We start from the raw sequence: 7,307 nt of genomic DNA, 5'->3' as shown, positions 1-7,307 counted from the left end.
CTCCCACGGGAGCTGACGGCTCAGCGGTTTGGGAAAACCTCAGTGCTAGTGTCCCACACACAGGATGGCTCCCAGCTGTGTTCCAGTCCTCTTTCACTTGGTCTTTCTTTGTTGGACCAGTTTTTTCCAAGCTCCCAGCCCAGCTGCTGTCCCAGTCTCCAGTTTGCTCCAGGCACAGCCCTGGTACTAGTTGCAGGTGTAGGGAGAGGGGAGGGAACAGGCTGAAAGCGGAAGTATTTGCTCATTAGTTTTCTGGCAACCAGCAAGGTGCAGGGTGGACTGGCTGCCAGCACACACCTCCTGCAATGCTATCTGTGTGGTGACTAAGAGCCAAATAATCCAGTCCTAAGGAGACCCAGTGCAGGGAGCACCTCCGAGCAGGCGCTGTAATGTGTGCTTGTGTGTCCACCTCTGCCTCAACAACCAGTTGTATCAAAACCGGTAAACATTTTCACAGCTTTTTGGCCTCCATGCGCTGCTGTTTTAAAGCACAGGTTATTCCAAACCATCACACTGATGTCATTTGTTATTCCCATAGATGACAGATCAGGGTGTCTACAACCTGTCCAAGGTGGTGGCATTTTCTTCCTCGCCCATACAGTCTCTGGGCACTGAGTAATTTGTGCAAAGTAAATAAAACCAAACCTGAATCTCTGCTTGAGCCCGAGCTATTCTTTTCAACTGGTAATAAATATTAGATTATTATCTTTGCATGACATTGTTTTCTAATATCAGGTATCCACCATATATTGAACGTGGACAGCACCACAGATTTAGTGGTAGTGAGACTGTCACAGCATCAAAACACTCAGGAAAATGAAGTGGAAGTGGGCTTGTAAGTACTTAAGGGGGCTTATAAAAATAGCCCCCTTGCTTGGGCAGATAGTGAGAGGACAAGAGGGAACAGTTTTAAACTAAAAGAGCAGAGATTTAGATTAAATGTTAGGAAGAAATTCTTTACTGTGAGGGTGGTGAGGCACTGGAACTGGCTGCTGAGAGAAACCATGGGTGTCCCATCCCTGGACACATTTTGCCCACAATACAACGACCAGCTCAAGAATAGGACCTTCAAAGAGCAGAGGATGCCTCCAGTGCAGATCCAGCCAGCCTCCACCAGAAGAGCCCAGCCAGAAGCACAGCATGTTGGCAGCTGGGCTGCTTCGGCCTGCAGCTCCAGTGGCAACCTCGAGGTCAGTGTGGAGCTGCAGCAGCTGCTCAAAGAGTTTGAAGGAACCACTGGCAGCCAGAATTGGAACCCCATGGAAAACACAGCAGAGCAGCAGTGCCACCAGCCCACACCCACACCAGTGGCCAAGGCATCTCGGCTTTCCAGCTCTGCCTCAGGGACGTGGGAAGAGCTGACCGAGCTGGGAGGCAACACTGACTGGGAAGCTCTGCTCAACACCTATATAGACAAAGGAGATTTGTTCTCTGCTCCTGGGAATTTGGAGCTCCTGCCTCCCACCCAGTCTGTAACACACCACCTGGACTGGATGGGACAAGGGCAGCACATGGACTGTCCCCAAGGGCAGGAGCAAGTCCTCACCAAACCCAAGCACAGCCACATGGACTTGGACGAAACCCTCATGGTCACTGTTTTCCTGGAGAGTGCCTGGGACGAGCAGGCAAGCAATAACCTCTACAACTGCACCACCATTGACCAGGGGCTTGAAAACATCCAGGCCTCTTTGCCAGAGGGGATGTCACAGACTGGAACTTTCTGACCCACTTCGATTAAGGATATTACAGATGGAAGATGTTAGATGACAGATTAGATAAATTAGATATACTTAGGTGGAGGAGTCTTAGTGGTGGGTGTGTATATGTTTATATTGACAGTGTTGCGTTTTACTTGTTTCTCTTCTATTTTCATGTTTGGGGGATAATGCTGAAGAACTGCAGAGATACTTCTATGCTTTAACATTTTCAGACAAAGGTTGACTGAACCTTTGATTCAGACAAAGCAGATTGAACAGAAGCTTCCCAGGAAAGTCAAGGTTAATTAGTAGTGAAATGAAATGTAGAGAAATAGATACGAAACCATCAAAAATGCTCAGTGGATGCCTAACGACAGCACTCAGAATGTGATAACGCTCGGGCCGGGAGTGCCCGCGGGACAGGCTGTGCCCCCAGCGCGGGGGAGGCTTGGCAGCAGCGGCACCATGAGGCTTCTCTTCAAAACTACAGAAACACTTTGAGGATTAGGGATCTCTATTTCAAGTAAAAATCCTTTATGGAAGATGTTTCTTTCTGCTCTTTCCAGTGTCCCGGGTAAAAAAAAGGAATATCATATTTTCCTCAGTGTGTTGAAAGCATCAAATGGATTTAGGTATTCCTTCTTTAACACTATCCTGTATAAAAATAATTGTGCGATAAAAACCTAATGCCATACATAGCCCTGACACTCTCCATGTGGCATATACAGAAGCCTTGAAGATTTTTGTGGAAATCATTTTCTAAAAGAAACTGAACTATACTAACACCTTATCTCTAGAACAAAGGTTTCTGTGTGATGTTTCCATTTCTCTTTCAAAAGATGCTGCATGCCTAAAAATGGAATTGTTGTGAAGGGAACCCAAAGCAGCACGATGTGGAGGTGCTGACCTGAGCATGAAGCTGTCACATGGATGCTGCCCAGTCTTGGGGTCTCGGCTGCCCTTGAAGGGTGACCATAACTGGTGGCCAATGTTGCTTCTTGAGCAAGGTCTGGGGACCCCAGAAGAGGAGAAAGTGAAGGAAGGGGGCAGGAGTTCAGGGGCAGGAGTCCAACAGCTCTATGTTGAAACCAGTGTCCTGCTCCGCTCAGTTTCCTCAGCTCCATCAAAGGCACACAGAGATACCCATGCCCAGTGACCCCCTCAGGTGCAGAGACCTGATCACATCAGTTAAAAACTAACCTAGGACTGACTGTTTGGAAAAGGGCTTTGAGCTCCTCTTGGTCACCAGCAAGCTGAATCCAGCCCAGGAAATCTGAAAACCTGCAGCTCTGAAATTATCCTGCCATGCATTCGAGCTCCTGTGTAGCTGAAATTAGACCTTTGGTGAGGAACAAAAGTGGGGCAGGGCCTTTCCAGCAGCTGTGTCAGATGAGCAGCTTCAACTGATGTGAATTCAGGAAACTTATTATGTCCAAAAACCTCTGGTGAGCTGGAAATCGGATGAGCTCTGGAGCTGGGGTGGGTATTCATGGCAGGTCCCTCTGAAGGTGCAACTCTGCCCAGATGCACTTTAGGGATCAGGTCACCATCTCTGTCTCCAGGCTAAGCAGTATGAGAACAGCTTCAGACTAGTGCCACATCCCAAGACTTGCCATACCTCAGCCAAAAAAAAAAAAAAAAAAAAAGTCTAAGGTGTAAAAGGCAGCATTTTCTTTCCACCTCTGTGCCATGTCTGTGCCTGACAGGGCTCTGGACTATCAGTCAGGGTTCCCTGACCCTGTGAACATCCCTGTACAGCTCAGCCTAACACATTTTTATCTCCATCTGTACTTTATCCTTTGTTTCTCTGTACATTGTGTTAGTGGGACCATTATCCCTTTTCCTTACACTCAATTCAGAACAATATAAGAAACAGATATGAGAAAGTTCAGTATGCAATTAATGTGTAAATTGCATGTAGTTGATGAACGTAATAGAAATCACTTTTTTATGTTGCTTACTTAAACTTAAGTTTGATTTGCATGAAAAAGTTGACAATTATTCTTTTAGAAGGAGTAAAAAAAAAAGACATAAAAGCACAGAAATTGCCAGAATTTTTAAAGCCTGTATAAAAGCCCATGAAGGAATTCACAGGACAAGTTTCCAACACACACAAGGTAAGATAATTTTATGCATAAATTTCCTGAGTTGACTTCCAGTATCACACAACAATACAACACTTTATTTTAGCACATTTGCAAAAATATCGGCAACGCAGTTGCACAAGGACAGAGACTTCTCCAACAGGCAGTCATCAGCTGTGAAGGACACAAATTATCTGCCCACAGGACACTGATTACCTAGACAAACCATAATGATGAGTTCTAGAAATAAAAAGTTACGGTTTCCAACATATTGTAGCACATCTGAAATGCAATCCATCTCAGCTTGTGATTAGTGAGTACCAGGAGTGCATCACAGGAGAGTAGCCCTGAGCAAGGAGCAAAACACAAACATTTTTGTTAGGTGAGGGTTTCATAATCCTTCATCCCACATGGTTTCTCTGCTGTCTACTAAAACGCATGGGCATGCCACACTCTTCTTCAGCAGAGGTAATAAGGTCTTCTTATTATTGTTTCAGTTAAAAAAAACCCCAAAAGGTGGTTGCACTAAGTATCTTTGAGACACTCATCTTCCCAGTCAATTGAGTTTGAACTGACTGACATGTCCTGAAAAGCTTAGAAACAACACCTGGACATACACACAAGGTAGCAAAGGTTTCTGGTTTTATGAGTGAGATTTATCTCAGAGACCAGAAGAAGAATCTGACAATTATACACACATTCACACACCATCTGTGTGAAAAATGGACCGGCCCAGCAGACAAGTGTCAGTGATATTCCCTAAACTCCCACTGTCTGTCGCTAACCCCGATCTGGGGAATCTGACTCCTGTTGTATTTCATCCCTGCACCTGTCCTGTTTTTTTACCTACTATTTTGTTATAATTTTTAGTATTTCACGTAGTTTCTAGTTTATTATCTTGCATTCAAGTTGTAAATGTATGTAACAGGTATATAGGTAGTTATAATTATAACAAGCAATTATGTAACTATACCAACAACAGTGTTGTAACACCTGCATTTAAATTACCTTCACATGCTGATTCAATATGCCATTTTTCATTGCTACCCAAAGTATCTAACATGCCTGTGTGACTGTGATATGATGATCCATATGAAGGACTTCAGCAGATCCTATATTCAAGCAAATCAAGTGCATCTTACTTTAACAAGAGTCAGAGTAACAGGAATGAAAACTCACAACCACTACGGGCTGTTCACTGAAAATCTTACTTCCTAGATCACTACCTGAAAAAGTCCCAGATGCTGAGAGGCTTAAATACACCTTCTGCTTTACCACAATTGGGCTGAGAAATGAAGCTGCAATATGATTTAGAACCTGGACTATCAAATGCTTTGAAATAAAATCATGCCAGTTAATCTGAGAGCTTGAGACTTGTGGCCTTCAATAAATTAATAAAAGTCAAATGTATATACATTCGGGGGTACTATTTTGGTTACTGAGTGTTATGTTTCTTCCCAACTCTCTCCCATTCATCTCCTCCTCTTTGGCAGCAAATAGGAAACAGTAATTGCAAAACAATTATCAAACCTCGTTAAAGTATCATGCTCACTTCCTACTAATTGTCATATACCGTATCAGAAAGCCTTAAATATTTTTTCTCAAGTTAAAATAGACTGACTTAACTTATTTGCATTGTAATATTTTTACCTACTACTTTATGAATAATTTTTAATATTTCACATAGTTTCTAGTTTATTATCTTGCATTCAAGTAAATGTTGCAAATGTATGTAACAGGTATACAGGTAGTTAAAATTACAAGCACATTCTCACTCATTATCTAACAACCATTTTTAGGTTTTTTTGGTTTTTTGTTTTTTTTCAAATTTTAAATTATCTCTGGACTCTGCCATTCATATGAAACAGCAGCTCTTCCACATGACCAATGTGATCATCATTAGGATGAGAATAATATTCATGCATTTAGGAATACACAATTAAAACCAAAGAGCAAAATACACATTGAAGAAACCATCCTGAGTAGTTTAGTAGAAACAACTTTGCTACACTTACCTTTCTGGATTATTAAAAGATTTCAGTTTCATCTGAAGAATCCTAAGCTAGTGTTTTGGGCCTACTAAACTTAGAAACTATATGAAGACTATGTTGCTTGTGTTTGCATAAATGGTTTAGTAGTACTACATGTATGTAAATATACATGTGCTACAGTACTACACAAATAAATAATGCACCAGTAGAGACTTTCACAGCAGATGAGGTGTACAAAATAGAAAAGCCTTTGTAGAAAGGATAGTGGGTTTTATTGTAGTCTTAGAAAATACTGAATTATGAAAGATACAAAATTAACTGTTGTAATTTTCTGTTTATTTTACAATCTGTATGCCATCATACCCTTATGGCTTTAAGATAGTCTGGCCAAAGTATTTTAAAACATGCTTTAACAAAGTATTTTACAATTTCAAAATTGAGTATTTCTTTACTGGAAGAAAAAAAACCCCAAAACCAAACTCCAAAACATTTTCCTGAGAATTCTGTGTCATAAAATTGTCATTCATTCTTAACTTTTGCAAGTTGATGATATAGGCTATAGAAGTCAACATGCAACTTGTAGGTCTATGATATTAAATAAATATTTAAAAAATTACTTAGATGCAGCTGGTCAGGCAAAAACCTACCCTCAAATTTCATCAAGTTCTTCACAGGTTTAAACACATGAGTTTTATCATAGGTCAATGACAGTGATGATTTCTGCACTGGAATCCCTTCACCATTAGCTGTGTGGAATTCAGATGGTGACTATCACCAGACTGCAGCAGTGGAGCACCACTCTTTATTGGATATTCCAGCCCCTGAGCTTGGTAATTGCTGACCTGGTTTTCCAGCATCCACAAGTGTCAGGGGTTTGGGCCACTGGATAAGCTCCCAGCCAGCCATTCCCTACAGATATGCTGCACCTGTTAACAACAAGCATTTACCCCAAGGAATTCCATCTCAAAGTATGTGTACTATTAGGACAACACTTTAACACCATTGTCCACGTCATTTCAGAGTATCACTAGCTTCAAAAGTGATAGTAGGTATGAACAGTAGAGAGGTTTGGGGCTTTGCATTTTGTTTAATTCTCTCATTGGTTAGCATTTTTAATAAAATGGAGACTCTAAAGAGCAAAATGCTGCCCCGGGTGGCAGCAGGGGAGGGAGGCAGGATTAACCAGGCACCTACAGACACATATCCATGATAGTCATTTAAAAGAATTTCAATTCAATTACCTGAAACTATATCCAAAGCAGTAGAACTCTCATGGTATCTGCCATATAGTATTTATTTCTGAATTTTAGCTACTGCAAGCACTGATTTATACAAGCTATGCTTCATTACCATATTTTTTCCCCCTTAAAAAAGTAATGATATATGATGAAAATCCAAGGATATCACTAGATATTTGAATCAACTTTCAATCCCATACATGAGGTAGTGTAGTCATTTGTATTACATGCTGGTTATGAGAAGTCCTGTTGAAATCTGTCAAATTTTTTATTTTTAAGTAAGTGGCTTAATATATT

The sequence above is a fragment of the Acanthisitta chloris genome, unplaced genomic scaffold (genome assembly GCF_000695815.1).
Source record: "Acanthisitta chloris isolate BGI_N310 unplaced genomic scaffold, ASM69581v1 scaffold16839, whole genome shotgun sequence".
Lineage (NCBI taxonomy): Eukaryota > Metazoa > Chordata > Aves > Passeriformes > Acanthisittidae > Acanthisitta > Acanthisitta chloris.
The sequence above is the reverse complement of the archived record's forward strand: the minus strand, read 5'-3'. Positions refer to the sequence as shown.